Source organism: Nothoprocta perdicaria, unplaced genomic scaffold, assembly GCF_003342845.1.
Source record: "Nothoprocta perdicaria isolate Ctin4 unplaced genomic scaffold, notPer1 scaffold_348, whole genome shotgun sequence".
In the NCBI taxonomy this organism is placed as follows: domain Eukaryota; kingdom Metazoa; phylum Chordata; class Aves; order Tinamiformes; family Tinamidae; genus Nothoprocta; species Nothoprocta perdicaria.
Genome location: NW_020455586.1, coordinates 266,448 through 280,796, shown reverse-complemented (window position 1 = coordinate 280,796; position 14,349 = coordinate 266,448).

Here is a 14,349-nt window from a genome sequence, read left to right as displayed (position 1 = left end):
CTTTTCATACACAGTTCTTTAAAGTTACAGCATGAGATTTGATTAGGTGGCACAGAATGTGCAGCGCGTAGCTCAGTGTGAGCGTGCCATATTGTGAGTAGTTAATATGATAAAATCAGTCCTTTTCGGGGTCTCTCAAGGTATAGCAAAGGCTAAGAAGAGTCCCAGTCTGCAGAAAGGGGGAAAAAAAGCAATCTGCAACACTTTTGAACGTTCCTGTTTCCAAGACTAGAGGGAAAGAGAAAAAACAGGTGGAAGAGAGACACTCAGAAAGAATAACTGCTTGATTTTTGAAGGATAAATAYAATAGAATCTTTTGCAAGAGTAATAAATACAGCAAACTTGTACAGCTTTTCGCTGTACTAATGTTATCAGAGGTTAGTAAATTCACCTCGGAAGAGTGGTATACCAATATAAAAATAGACTGACAGAGGCTTGAGCCTACTATTACTGAATCAATTCAACTTTGGAATGATCAAGCTCTTCCTTAAAGCTATTAAGATACAGAAACATATTGGTGAAACTGTATGGCTGGGAAAAGCTGGATAAGAAAATAAATGCAAGTATTACCTCTTGAAGTCAAACAGGTCAATCACACCTTCTATTTTAGATTTTGCTAATAGAATAAATCCCATATATTAAAATCAATATAGGGAATATTTCTCTTGAAACCTCATCCAAGACACTGAAGGCAAAGGGAGTGTTTCTGTTGTCTGAGAACAACTTTGAATCAGGCCTTGCCTGCTCCAAACCAAACCTTTTTTTTTGTTTCTTTTTTTAAATACAACGCATATCCCAAGACAGGATTGCTAAATTGTAAGTCTGATTCCGTCATTAACATTTAACACTAAGAACACTTCRTGCTCTGTTAACGGCAGGAGAACAGGCATTTATATAATATGTACATGAACATATTTCTCTCTCAAATTATCACAAGACTTTTAAAAGTAAAATTTATCTGCAAAGACCCCAAGTCCAGTAGAACTAATATCCACTGGAGAATCCTTCATGCTTCTTTGGACATGTCAAACTATAAGCATATCAGGACAGTAACACCCAAAATTGACCTTTATGTGTTTTTACGGGTCCTTGCACAACCATCATAAATATGACCATCTGACTTCCATTTGGACTTCATCTTCTTAAATACCATATTATAGCATCCCCAGAAATGGAGCAGAAATCAAGTGAATACAGTCGAAAATTGGTGCTGCATAGCRAAGAAGGAGCTAAATAAAGGTCATTTCACGAGTACTAACAGACTCATGGTATCCATGAGCCTGAGAAGAGCAGGAAGAGAGAAGAGGATAGTGAATACTGAGTGTGGGACATATACTGAGGTGGGAAACTGAGGCTCAGTTTCATATTTCTCACTGAAGTGTGGCCAGGGTCTCCATAATGAAGTTCAAACTACCTTTCCTGTTTCACCTTCTGCGCAGCAGAAAAAGCTTCAACAATATGAGCTAAAAATGTAGTATCTCGGCACCTTGCTCCACGATCATTTGCAGGACAGCTGGACACCAGCAGCTTTACGGCCCTGGCTCCTTTCTCTTCACACCCAGCTCACACAAATCCCCTCCACACACAAGCTGGATGCTGCAGCGGGCAGAGCCTATGCTCTCTTCAGAGACCTTCCAGTAGCCTTTTCCCTTTCCCATCTGCTATTAAAATCCACCCTAATTTGTCCTGAATAGCGTTTGCTCTCAGAAAGGCAGTATCTGTCTCACGGTAAAATAAACTGGAAGTTCCACATCTCTTTGCTGCTCCAACGCAGATTTCTGGCCTTACAGCACTGAGAACTGCTTCAGGTGCCCTCTCTCATCCCTAAAATGCACAGAAGAAGGACCCCTAGGAGCTGTTACTGTTACAGAGGAATCCTAGTTCTCAGTCTCCCTAAAACCACAAGGATTTAAAGCACATGCGGCTCCCAAGGGCTGATGCCAAGGTGAGAGATATGAACTGACAGAAGCTTTTGTCACACCCACAGAAGTGGAGAGCATTGCACCAAAGCCATGCTCCAAATCCCATTCCCAGGTGGAATAATTTGCCAGCTGGTTGCTCTGCAGAAGGAATCTTCACTCTGCCTCTAACAAATTTATCTGAGAAAAAGGGAAGAGAAAGCAGAGGGAAGAAGGAGGGGGAAAAGCAGATGTACAGCAATAGAAACCATCATCTTGAAATAGAAGCTTCTTTTATGTCCACATCTTCTGTGGGCAAAGAAGGGGAAATACAAAATACAGGTTAAATAGCTCCTAAATAAAATAGGATTGATATATTTTAGTTAAAATGCTGCCTATAATATAACTATGCATCTGAGGCAGCAGTGGTCCATCCAGCCACTGGCAGTGGATTATTATGACCATAAAGTTGCCTTTCAACAGGGCTACAACAGGAAATATAGGAGCAAGAGCTCCTACGTCTATGCTCTTGAGAATAGTGTGGTAACAGCATGGTCCAGTTCTGAACAAAAACAGAAAAAAAAAAAAAGAATGAAAACACACACACAGACATAAAATGAGCTTGCAAGAAGAAAACTTCAGCTCCATCCTTTCTGCATTAAAATATTGGATGTGAACAAAATATCCAGCTCTCTTGAAGCACAGGTACAATTTGAGTGCACAAAGTACTGCATTTGAGATACTCCTACTACTTATTAGTTCTAAGACAGTTGTTAATGTAGTACCATTCACCACTAATTTAAACAAATTGCATATAATCATTTCCTATATACTCTCCAGAAAACATTGCTTTACTGCCTCTATCATCACTGTAGTCTCCGTTCAAAAGCCTAGGCAYAGAAAGAAGATCCAAAACCAGTGCTTAGTATCATAAACGTTTTTGGTTTAACTGCTCTCCTAACTCAAAAGGCATTGAATTTCAAGTGAGAGTTTCCAATTTTATTTTGTTAATGGTCTTTTATTTCATAATAAATTGAAGTGTGTGCTGTAATTCACTGAGCAAAGCATGTGGGCAAATAGGAGTTAGTGCATGCCTGTTTCTAAACTCTTATAAACTCACCAATGTATCTAAAGCAAGCTTGAAGGAATTAGTATTTTTAGACTTTTAGTACTACTCTGAAAAGTACTTTTAGTATCAACATATGCCAGATACTCTACACTAGCCTGATATTTCCGTACTAGTTTGAAAAGAAATGTCAAGGACTTAGGATACTGTTGTTGCACTGTCCTCTCAGTGCCACATATCAGGGGAAGGGAGACCACCAGGTGAACTTCCTTCTAATTTGTATACTACAACATTTGTATATGCAGCTCAGATTAGTTTTATGATACGTAAATACACCTGGATGCACATTTGGGAAAACACGGCTGTTTGGTGAATTAGTCATTCTATGTTTAAATAGAGAAGACAGAGCAGACTAAGCCCATTGCTGTGAGAATTATTGAAATAATAGTCAATTAAACACAGAACCTCTTAATCTATGCAAGAAAATCACTGGCTTCTTGGGGAACAGGGGCCTCTCATTATAGAAACCAAAAAGTGGTAGTCTTGCAAGAAAGAATTTGAGCAGAGTCTAAGACTYCACAACCTCTTGTATCTAAATTTAACACAGATTTGCAAGATCTGAAGCAGTGGCCAAAAACAACCATCTCCTCCCATCCCCCAATATTAAAGAAGGCAATGATCACATCCATCACAACGATGGTCCCATGAGAACTACAGTGTAATGCAAGTAACAAGCAACTATGCAGAAGCCATGAGGATTAAAGACAGTTCTTTTGGCACACCCAAAAGAAGGACACTGTAAATAAGGAGGCAAAAATAAACTTTTTTCCTCAGCTTGCAAGGAGAAATGAAGAACAGGTATTTAAACTCTTGGAAAGAATCTCAAAGCATTAGTCTGGCCCAAACTGGCCTACTTTATATTGAGTCTTTTATTACTATGTTGCAGAAAAGAAGAATTTACCAGATAAGAAACCTTGCCTTGATTTCCAAATTATGCAGTGTTTAGAATGGTTACCTAAATCCTAGCTCATTGGGGCAAATCTGCACACTGAATGCAGTTTCGCACTGTGCCATATGTTGAGGCAACACAGAATTATGTCCCAGCATCAGAGCTTTCCGGAATTGCTTTTACTGAGGTAATGCAAAACATCTTTTATTGTTAATTGCAACATTATTCTTTGTTCCAAATTAAACAATACATTTTTTCTGTATATGTAATTTGTAAAGGAACACTTATGCTACAGGGTTTTCCATGAAAGACAAAGTCTGCAGGACTTAAATTCAACCCAATATTTAGCATTAAATGCAAGAGTAAACTTATCACTTACATCCTCGGAGAAAAGAATTAAGAGATTCTAAGTGGGCTATAAATAGCGCTTTTTAAATTATTATTATTTTCCCCAAACTACTTCAAAAGAAGTAAAGTAAAACCTAGTCTATTATTTCTAATTATCATTAATATAGGCAAAATACACACAAAGATACTGGAGCATACTGTCACACTAAACCAGACCTTGTCAATTCACAGACCAYGATCAAATTTAACCTGAATATACCTAAAATAACCCAAATACATGAAGCATCAGTAATACATTAAAAGTGTTCTTTACCCTCACAGTTGTATAAAGGAAGAGAGGAACTAGTAGCAGTACAGGGGAAATATATGTCCTTTTGCTAAAAGGAAGATCAAGTAGAAAGTGCAGCAACCTATACTGGATGCCCTTGAGAAGTCCCAGCAAATGGGAGACATAAATGCTATAAAACAACTAGTTACTCACTGGCCAACAGTGCTGACCTGCCAAGAGCCAGACTCAAAGCTGGATATTCCTCTCTTTCTCCACCGCCAGCTTTTCACAGGCTTAAGCATTCATGTAAAGTGCTTTTCTAGGTGCTTCTTCCTCAAAGGATTCACATATCCCTTCTGCAGTGACTCTAGAATCTTCTTTGCTTGGTTGGGATGGTGTCATATCCTGTTGATAGCCTAGGTGCATTGCCACTCCTAGGYGGGAGAATATGAGTTATTTCCCCTATACGGAGAACCCACCGTAACTTTCCTCAGGGAGAAGAAAATGACTTTCCTGATCCTTTTTGGCTAAACAGAAGAAGCACTAGCTCCATAATCACCTTGCTACTCAAATACCAAACTGCTTTGGACCACTTCAGTCAGCTCTCTGCTAGCCAAATTTGCTAGGGAGGGTTTGAACTCCAAGCAAGGTGGATATGAGCCAGCCAGTGCCATCTGGCTTTGGATCAATCCCTGGCGCTTTTTAATTAAGCAATATAAATTCAGTCTAAGGTTCGTGACAAGCACAGAAGAATTTAAGGTGGGGAAATGTTTATTAATGCCAAACTCTCCACTCCAACTTGCCCTCTATCAGCAAGAAGGAAGAGACTGTTCCCACTTCAAAGTTACTTTACAAGCTGCAGGGTAACCACCATGGTGGTCAACCAGCCCTGCATGATACCCAGCATTCTTCACTTACTCAACTGTGCTCTGGAATATCCTACTGCAATAAACCCAGAAATTAATAGTGAACCTCTACTACCCTGTTCACACTACCTAATGCTTACAGGTGTGCCAAAATGTCTTTGAAAGATTTTAACTTGATGATAAAGATTAAARGTCACTTGCTTCCAGTCAGTTATCACTATAGTTTAAAAGCAGTATTTCATGAGGCTGGTCATTGCTTACAGCATGATTGTCTGATAAAAACAAAAAGGTTTACAAAGCTTAAGATCAGTCGAAATGTGTACAACGCATGTTAAATAGTATTTTCTTCAACCTGCAGGTACTGTGGCACCTACACTGCCCATCACTTGACAGTGACCACACTTGTGTAGCTTCACCTGTTGGCTTAATTGGGCTCCATATGCTCCTATGGAGTGCTTGAGCCTGCCCCATGACCGCAGGCAGATGAGCAGGAGACAAGACACTGAGCTGCGGGCCACACACAAGGCCATCCCTTCAGAACCCTGTGCCAATGGCTGGTTGACTTGGGAGAGTGTGGGAGCACCTTCGTTTATGAAGGCAAAGTGGTACAAGCAAGTGTATTTACCTCTAGTTAGATAGCTATCCATGGTAAAAATCATGAGGAGCTACAATCTACCAAATGTAACTCTCTCAGATGTTCCTGATAAAGAGACATTTCTAGAAATAGMTGTTTTCCATGAGAAATATCCATAAATTTTAGGAGTATATCTGCTCTTCAGCTGGTAAGTAGCTTAAAGATTTTCTAAATCTGCAGAATTCTATACCAACAACCTTTCTAAATGACTACAGATTCTTGAGTCCTCTTATTATTTATTTTATAATTTCTTTTGTCATTCTGTTTTTTATCTCCCTCTGAGAATAAGTGGGAGAAAGARCATCCCACACTATTCGAGTATGATCCACACAGCACTTGAAAACATCTCGCTTAATATATTAACATCACAGTCTGACTTACTYTTATTTGAACGTCATCAAGATCCACCCCCAAAATTATTATATCCTATATGACTGAAAAAATAGTATTTATCTTTTCCTCATCTTCCATCTTAAATCTATTCACAGGAACACTTTTGGCAAGCAATCTAGATGATAATAACTTTAGTTGAAAGCCAAAGGCCTCTGCATACCTAATGAKTTCTCATTTGACTGTTTTTTTCCTAAAAATTAAATTTTATTAAAAAGGTTTCAACCTAGTCTGCACAATTAATAGTTTACTTTTGCATTGCTTATAAGGTCTTAAACTGATATATTTTCATTCACCCAATGGCAACTGGTACATGTGGAATAAAATAATGCCATTGTAGCATCTAAGAGGACATAAAACTAAGTAATTGTACAGTGGAAACACCACAATATTCATCACATATTCTTATGGTCCAGTTTAATTTTCCTAATTATCCTCAATGTGCTTAAAGGCTTATTGGGTCGTGACAATTCTCAAAYCTGGTGGATGCTGTGAAAGTGCTAAAGACAGTGTCTTCAAGGCACCCTGTCACAGACACTGTCGTTAAAAATGAGATACAGTATCTTCTGACCTACAAATTGCAGGATTCATCTCCATTTCACATTAGTGATATTCCTGATACATCATCCCTTGTAAATGGTAAAGATAAAACTGAAACAAGACACTTGAACACAAAATCACAATGAATCCATTCCCATAACCTTGATTCACAGTCCAATGTTGAAATTTACTGATCTTATCTGCGTAAGATATAATCCTAGAAACTATAAAAGCTTTATTTGTATGTGTGTTACATTTCTGTAAGTCCACAAGTTTTCTCAGGATTTAAAGTCTAGGACTAAAATGAAACAAGTCCTTCCAAAATGTGGAACTTCAACTCAAAACCCTACATAATGATCTATTTGATATAAAACAACCCAATTCTTCTTGTATTGGTGCTGTTCCACAAGAGTGCACAAGAGCACAAGAGTTCATGTCATGAGTTTCAAAGGTTGCCAGCTACCACTGAAAAGAGGCTGTCCTTCTCTCTCCCTTCCTTGAGGTATAGACACTGATCAGATCCCTCCTCAACCTTCTCTTCTTTAGGCTGAACAGGCCCAGCCTTTCCTAACAAGGCAGATGTTCCAGGCCCCTAACCATCCTYGTAGCCCTCCACTGGACTCTCTGCTGGAGATGTGGAGAGCAGCATCTCTCTTGTACTGGGAAGCCCAGAACTGCACACAGTACTCCAGATGCGACCTCACCAGGGCTGAGTGGAGGGGGAGGATCACCTCCCTTGACCTGCTGGCAACACTCTTCCTCATGCAGGCCAGGATCCCATTGGTCTTCTTGGCCACAAGGGCATGCTGCTGACTCAGGGTTAACTTGGTGTCCACCATGACGCCCAAGTCCCTCTTTATAGAGCTGCTCTCCTGAACATAAACCCCTTTCCTGAAGGAAACTCCTGAGACAGCTTCAGCAGGRTACAGTGATGACAGGCTTTGAGAAGGCACGTAGCTTGAGGTAAAGCTAGGATCCGGAGACAATTCTCTCTTTCTCTCTCTGGTCTGGACTGGTCAAGAAAGAAGAGCTCAGCAATATTATCTAGAAATTTCCCTGTAAGATGAATTCTCATGATTAACAGTGGAAACCCATATAAGGCATTTCGTCCTCAAGCCRTTATCTTCAAACAATCCTCAAAACAATTGGAAGAGGCAGAATTTGTTCTTTGATCTTCAGAATCTTCACACGCATTTTGTCTTTTCTTAATCAGTCACAGCTGCTTTACTACCTCTACAATTATGTACTTCTCCTGATATTCTAAATTAGCAGAAAGTGAGAAAAGAATCATTCATACAGCTCCTGTCCTGTAAAACGGAAGACAACCCATCAGTCTGCCCTTCATCATCTTAAATATCTATTATATCAGTAATAATCTGTAAGGTAGCTCTGCTCACTGCCATTTGTTAATTTTTCAAAGTGGGCAGAACTTAAAAATATCTGAAAGAAATATAATTAAGGCTTAATTGTCCTCACATATTATGACCCAAACTACAAGAGAGAGATGTCTGCAGCAGGTGAAAGAGCAGAAAGAAATACAAGAGAAAGCATACATACACACTACAATATCAGGGATCAGTCAAGGTCAAGTGTATGGCAATGAAACGGGTCTGAATAAAGCCAGCAAACCAACAAATTTTGTTGCTGCAAGTTTGTGTAAGCATGCTTTTGAGGCAGAGAGTTGACTTTACATGAAGACAAAAAGAAAACAAAGTGTGAAAARGTTAATTCAGGCAGGGGGCTAGGACAGTAGGGCTAGACCCCTAGACTCTAGGGGTCACAAAGTTCTCCAAATTCTAATCCACCTGTGAAAAGCTTTTAAAAACACAGATTTTATTAAAAGATGACAGAGTCAAAGCAACAAAATCACACTGGAATTTTAATCAGCTTCAAGTTCAGTCACACCTGAGATTTTGGGTTGATGCCTTAATGGGATAATCTGCCCAAATCACTTTTAGGTTCTTTTTTTTCAGAGACTTTTAGCAGACTGGATTGCCATTTCTAGTTGCAGGAATATCAAAGTTTTTTTATACCTTAAGCACTATATATTAATATGCAGTACTATTAATTTAACTCTTATTAAGATATTCCTTATAGGACACTGTTTCAGAGGATACTTATGTCCTGATGATACCACTTTTTTTAAAGTATTTCACTATTCTCTGGCTTTTCCATATCTTTTGTCAGACTTTCTACTAAGTTTTGCTCTGTTAGTTCCCGTTCATTTTATTTGATGTCAGTAAATTCATGTATATTAGCAATGAGTGATATGCGTGGAAATTACTGGGCAATGGCAACCTTCCGTAACACACTTCTCTAATGAAAAACATGAACTAGAAGCCCTTAATCTGGACATAATGTTCAAAGGTAGTAGGACATGCTTAGAAATACATTTACTGAAAGAGTAATAAGTCTGGCAAACTTGTTTCCTTTAAATTAACATTTTCGGCTCAAAAGCTCATTAAAAGAGCATGAAATTCTTCCGTATTTYCTTTGCTAGCATTGCCGAGAATCAAGAGACTTATATGCAAACAGAGGCCTTTGCTATTATATGCAAGCTCACTCTCCTGCTTAGCCATTCCACAGTGGTACAAAATCCTCGTTTTCAGGTGACAGTAGAACTCAGTTCTTCAAAAATTGCTCAGGGAGAAAAATCCCCTCTCTTCCCTCATGAGAAAGGACTTTATGATAACATGCCCTTTGCAGGAGATACTTCCTTATCCCATGGCCCAGAAAATCCATAGGAATGAGCTCCCTTCAGCTGGATGGAAGCAGAGACTATCTGACAAGACGAGATTCACTCCTCCGTTTGGTACTAAGGCTCTGTCARCTTCTGAGCTATGGGGAAACTGTAGCAACAGCCCATGCACAACCCCCACACAATTCCCACACAACCAAAACACTCCTATGACTCCAACGTGCCCACAGCAGCAGATCCATGTGCACAGGGGACAGCTGCTCCTTCATCTTTGTTCTCCTAAGATGTTCTACATCCCCAGCAACTGCAAGCTGAACTACACAGGACCACAGATGGTAGAAGTACTATGTATTTTTGAAAGTTTAAGGATAGAGAAGACACAATGTAGCAAATACTCCTCACTTTATCTAATAGATGAAAAATTCCTGTAATGAGTAATCACAAATAAGGTGAAGGACCCAAGAACAAGGAAAGACCCAGGCAACACAAAGCCCTCCACACACTTCTTCTACACAGCACACAGCTAAACTGCTAAGTTTTAGGTGACAAAAAAGGAAATGGTACATGACAAACTAAAGGGATATATCCCGTTCAGATGCTACCAAGTGTAGTACTCTGAATGAAAGCTCATGTTTAAAACATTCCAATGATTATTGAATACTGAGAGGATAGGTAAGAGGAAAGAAAAAAAAAAAAAAAAGGAATTGCCCATTTCCTATTTTTTCYTATGCCGCCTACTGCCCACTGACGGAAGCAGGATTTATTCAAGACCATAAGGTATAGGCCCTGTGCATTCTACATCCTTGAAATGTTCTGATCTTTTTAAATGACAAAGCTGCATGAAAAAAGAAATGGAGATGATATGATGCATCTTGAGAGAACAGCAAAGTTTATCCCCATATAAGTTCATCGAAATACGGATCTTTCTGGAGTCTCCTTACAGCAAAGTCCTCACAGAGAATTATGGTTTATTTTCACCACTTTCTGAGAGCTAAAGCAAAAAGTAATACCAGTAGGATCAAAATATTTAACCTTTGTATTCTGCCATCAAATGTGATGTTTAATTTTAGTACCAAAAGAGTGATTAAATCAAATAATTTCCAAGATTTTACCTTCTGTGTGCAAGCATAAAAATGTTCAGCCTGACTCCTCATATTGTTTCTAGTTAAAAGTAAAATGAAAAGGTGTCAGAGTCAAAACTCAAAAGTATGGCCATTAAAATTGCACCATCAACTGTTATCAACAAAYAAGGTATCATTTGTTGTCATTTACCCCAAGTCACCATCCAATACGAAGGCTCAAACTATTAACAACACAATATGTAACTAGAACTAGTGCATTGAACTTTACCACAGGAGATATTATTCTGACTTCTCAAGGCAGACTCATCAGCAATTATTTACTTCCATTCCTAGTGCTCAATAGAGTGCTTTTAATAGGTTATGCTTCAGATACACAAAATAAAAGCGTTCCATTTATCCATTAAAAAGCTGTTCACTTAATGATTTTGGAGGTTTTACCCTCAAAGAGATCCTCTTCAAAGACATCATGTTCCTCATTTGGATAASAGCTTTGTTTGCTGTTCATATACCTTTGGTGCAATTTAACTTAAAACGAACGTTACTTACATGCATTTTGTCCACTGTGGATTCAATTCATCATGGTGCCAAGCACCATCAATTCCCTCTGCAATTATGATTTTCAGCACTTCTGAGTGGCTCAGAACCTCTCAGGATCCACTTTGAAAACATGATAAATAATTATTTTAGTATCCAGTCTGAAGATGAATATACTCGGTTGAGCACTTCATCACATGGTCTCAGATAAAAATATTTTCTTCCCACTCACTTAATTTGTTCTGACAGTTGAAACACACTCTGTGCGAGAAGCAGGAACTTTCTGAACTAATCCTGGTCCCAGTCCTGCGAAGTTTATTCCCAGGTACACTGCTTTACTACTGCATACAGTCCAGATGAACAGCAGCAAATYGCTTTCAGGCACATTATTTGTTCAAGCCTTGTGCTACACCACAACAATTTATTTTGCACAGCTCAGATTCCAAAATTTTAAAATCAGTCTACATTTTATTACTCAGTAAGATGTTTAGTAAGCTAGCAAGTTGTCTTTGCAAAGCTATCATTCACTGAAATGCCAAAAGCAGCTAAAATAGCTCATTTGTGCAATGCTCAGATGTTGTCTGCAATTTCTAATATGCAGGAGAGCAAAGCATGGGGAAGTAACATCTTGTCCAAAATCACAGCAGGATTCTKGAACAGAATTAGGTAGAGAAACAAACCATTGTTCCCAAGTTAACAAGATCATCCTTGACCACATGAACCCTGCTCCTGTGCTCATAAGCACATTTGGCGAACGTCTGCAGATACTCAGCATAGTTTAATTTGCACATAGTCACAGCATTTGCTCAACCACAYTCTAGGCCTGCAGTGTTTCATTCTGCATGTGGAGTAACTATACAAAGGGCTCAGTAGAGCAATTACACCAAAAGCTTAATAGCAAGCTACAAAATGCCACCACAAAGTTGGTGGAATGCACTGCGTTTTATTTCTTCAAGTTTGCAAAGGCCTTATGAAAAAAAAAGTCATTTCAAGCAGCTCCCCCTTTTCCAAATTTTATTTTGACAGATGCTGGATACTGGATAGAAAATCTCCACAGAGGTCCAAATTCTGAACCTCTAACTCTTTATTTAGATTTCAAGTTAACGGAACTTTAGCCTAAACCTGATATACTTAACATAACCTAAGTAGGTAAGTGGAATAAATATCGTCCTCAGATGAAAACTTCATAAACATAAATATTTAAGCCAATGATCTCTATAAATACATTTTGCATATTTTCCCTCAGCATAAGATATCATTTGTATACTTGAATTCATTTATAAATGGCCTGTCATTAGCTGACATTGAACTAAGTGTAAGCATTTTATCGCAGTAGGGAGATTCATGAGCAGGAATAAATTTCACCCCTTACCAAGTAGAATATGCAATTTAATTTGATCAAGAATAATTAAATTTGTATAAATTCAGGAAATGTATTCCACTGAGGACAAAACTTCAGTAGGTGAGATCCATGTATATTGGCCATTTTAGTGCTATCAGAGAAAAATACATGGTRCTTCTAATAACACTGTAGGAGTCTATGGTATTTAAGCAGTTGGAGCTACTGTTCAGACCTGCAAGGGAGAAACTTCACGGACCTGATCCTGCAGCTGTTACTTGGGCAAAACGTCTTTGATCTTTTGGTGGGAGGTTTGTTTTCCAGGAGCAAGGAGTGCAGCGGGTGGCCCCAGCTCGACATTCAAACAATGCTACACAATATGTATTTTACAGCAGGACCAAGCGCTCTGTTTTGAATGGATCCATTTTCATGTGGCAATGCTTGGAAACTTGCTCCGCATGATAAGCAACCATTAAGGAGCTGCCTGACTGTTTTATGCAGAAGGAGTTTAGCAAGGGATGATACAGTAAGCCCCAGTTTAGACCTGGACCTCATTTCAGATGTTCTTCTTTTTAAATAGATTTTGGGCTGGAGATTGATGCGGGATTGCTACTAACGGAAACTAAATTCCTCTATCAGCAACATATTAATAGTAATGCCAATTTCCATCTCTGCTCCTGTCAACACCCTTGCCTAAGTTGGAGAGATGCCTCAGTGGAGGTAAATGGAGAGGGAAATGTGATACATCCTCGGTCTGCTGGGCTGCCACCAGCAGTGAAATGCGACTGCAATCCCAGCCACGGGGACACCCAGCACGCCAGCCAGCCAACTCATCTCCCATAGGCAACCAAACAGCTGCTGTTTGGTAAAAAATGTAGTCACTTCCTGCACTTGCTTCACAATATACCCAGAGGTACTTCCCCTTCTCCAGGTCCCCTCAAAGCTAAAATTTTCCCCAGGACGTAGCCCCTCCCTAAGCAGACACACAGTTCTCTTCAGCRGAAAGCCACCAGGATGCCACCTTCCCACTGCAGGCCCTGGTCAGGCCTTATGGGCTCAAGCAATTTTTAACTCTTTGTGGGACTCAAAGTCGCAGATTTGGTGAAATCTTTCCCACACAGACTCCTGGCCGGCAGGGCAGGGCTCAGTGGAAATGACAACATGCAACAGGGAATCCAACAGACGGTCGGTATTTTCATGCTGGACCAGGATGCCGAGACCAGGATGCRGAAGCTATGGAGAGCACTGTTAATTCTTCTGTTATTAAATCATAATCAAAATTCAAAAAACTCAAACAACTCCCTGACTAAGCCTTAGGGTTTCTCCCCTTACAAACGAATGTGAAGCAGGCACATCATTCGAGCAAGGAGTGACAGCTCTTTCCAGGATCCCAAATTTGAAACTGAAAGGTTTTCTCAGACAGACGCATTTCTGTGACGGAGCAAACTAAAGCCTGTGACGCAACGCTGCCCGTGACTCGCACAGCTCCCACTGGGCTCCATGTCCTTCCTTGCCCTGCTCGCCCCTTGTTCTGGCTCTCCTTCATCCCTGCAGCCACCCACAAAGCCACCTGGAGCCCCGGAGATGGCAAAGGAGTCCTGGGAGGAAGGAAGGGGGCACAAGCGAGAGGGCTGCGGCCAGCGGCAGAGAGGAAATGCAAAGCAGGGAAACAAACCACACAGTCCCGTTTCTGGAAAAAGACCAACTACTGAATAGGACTTAAAAAAAAAAAAAAAA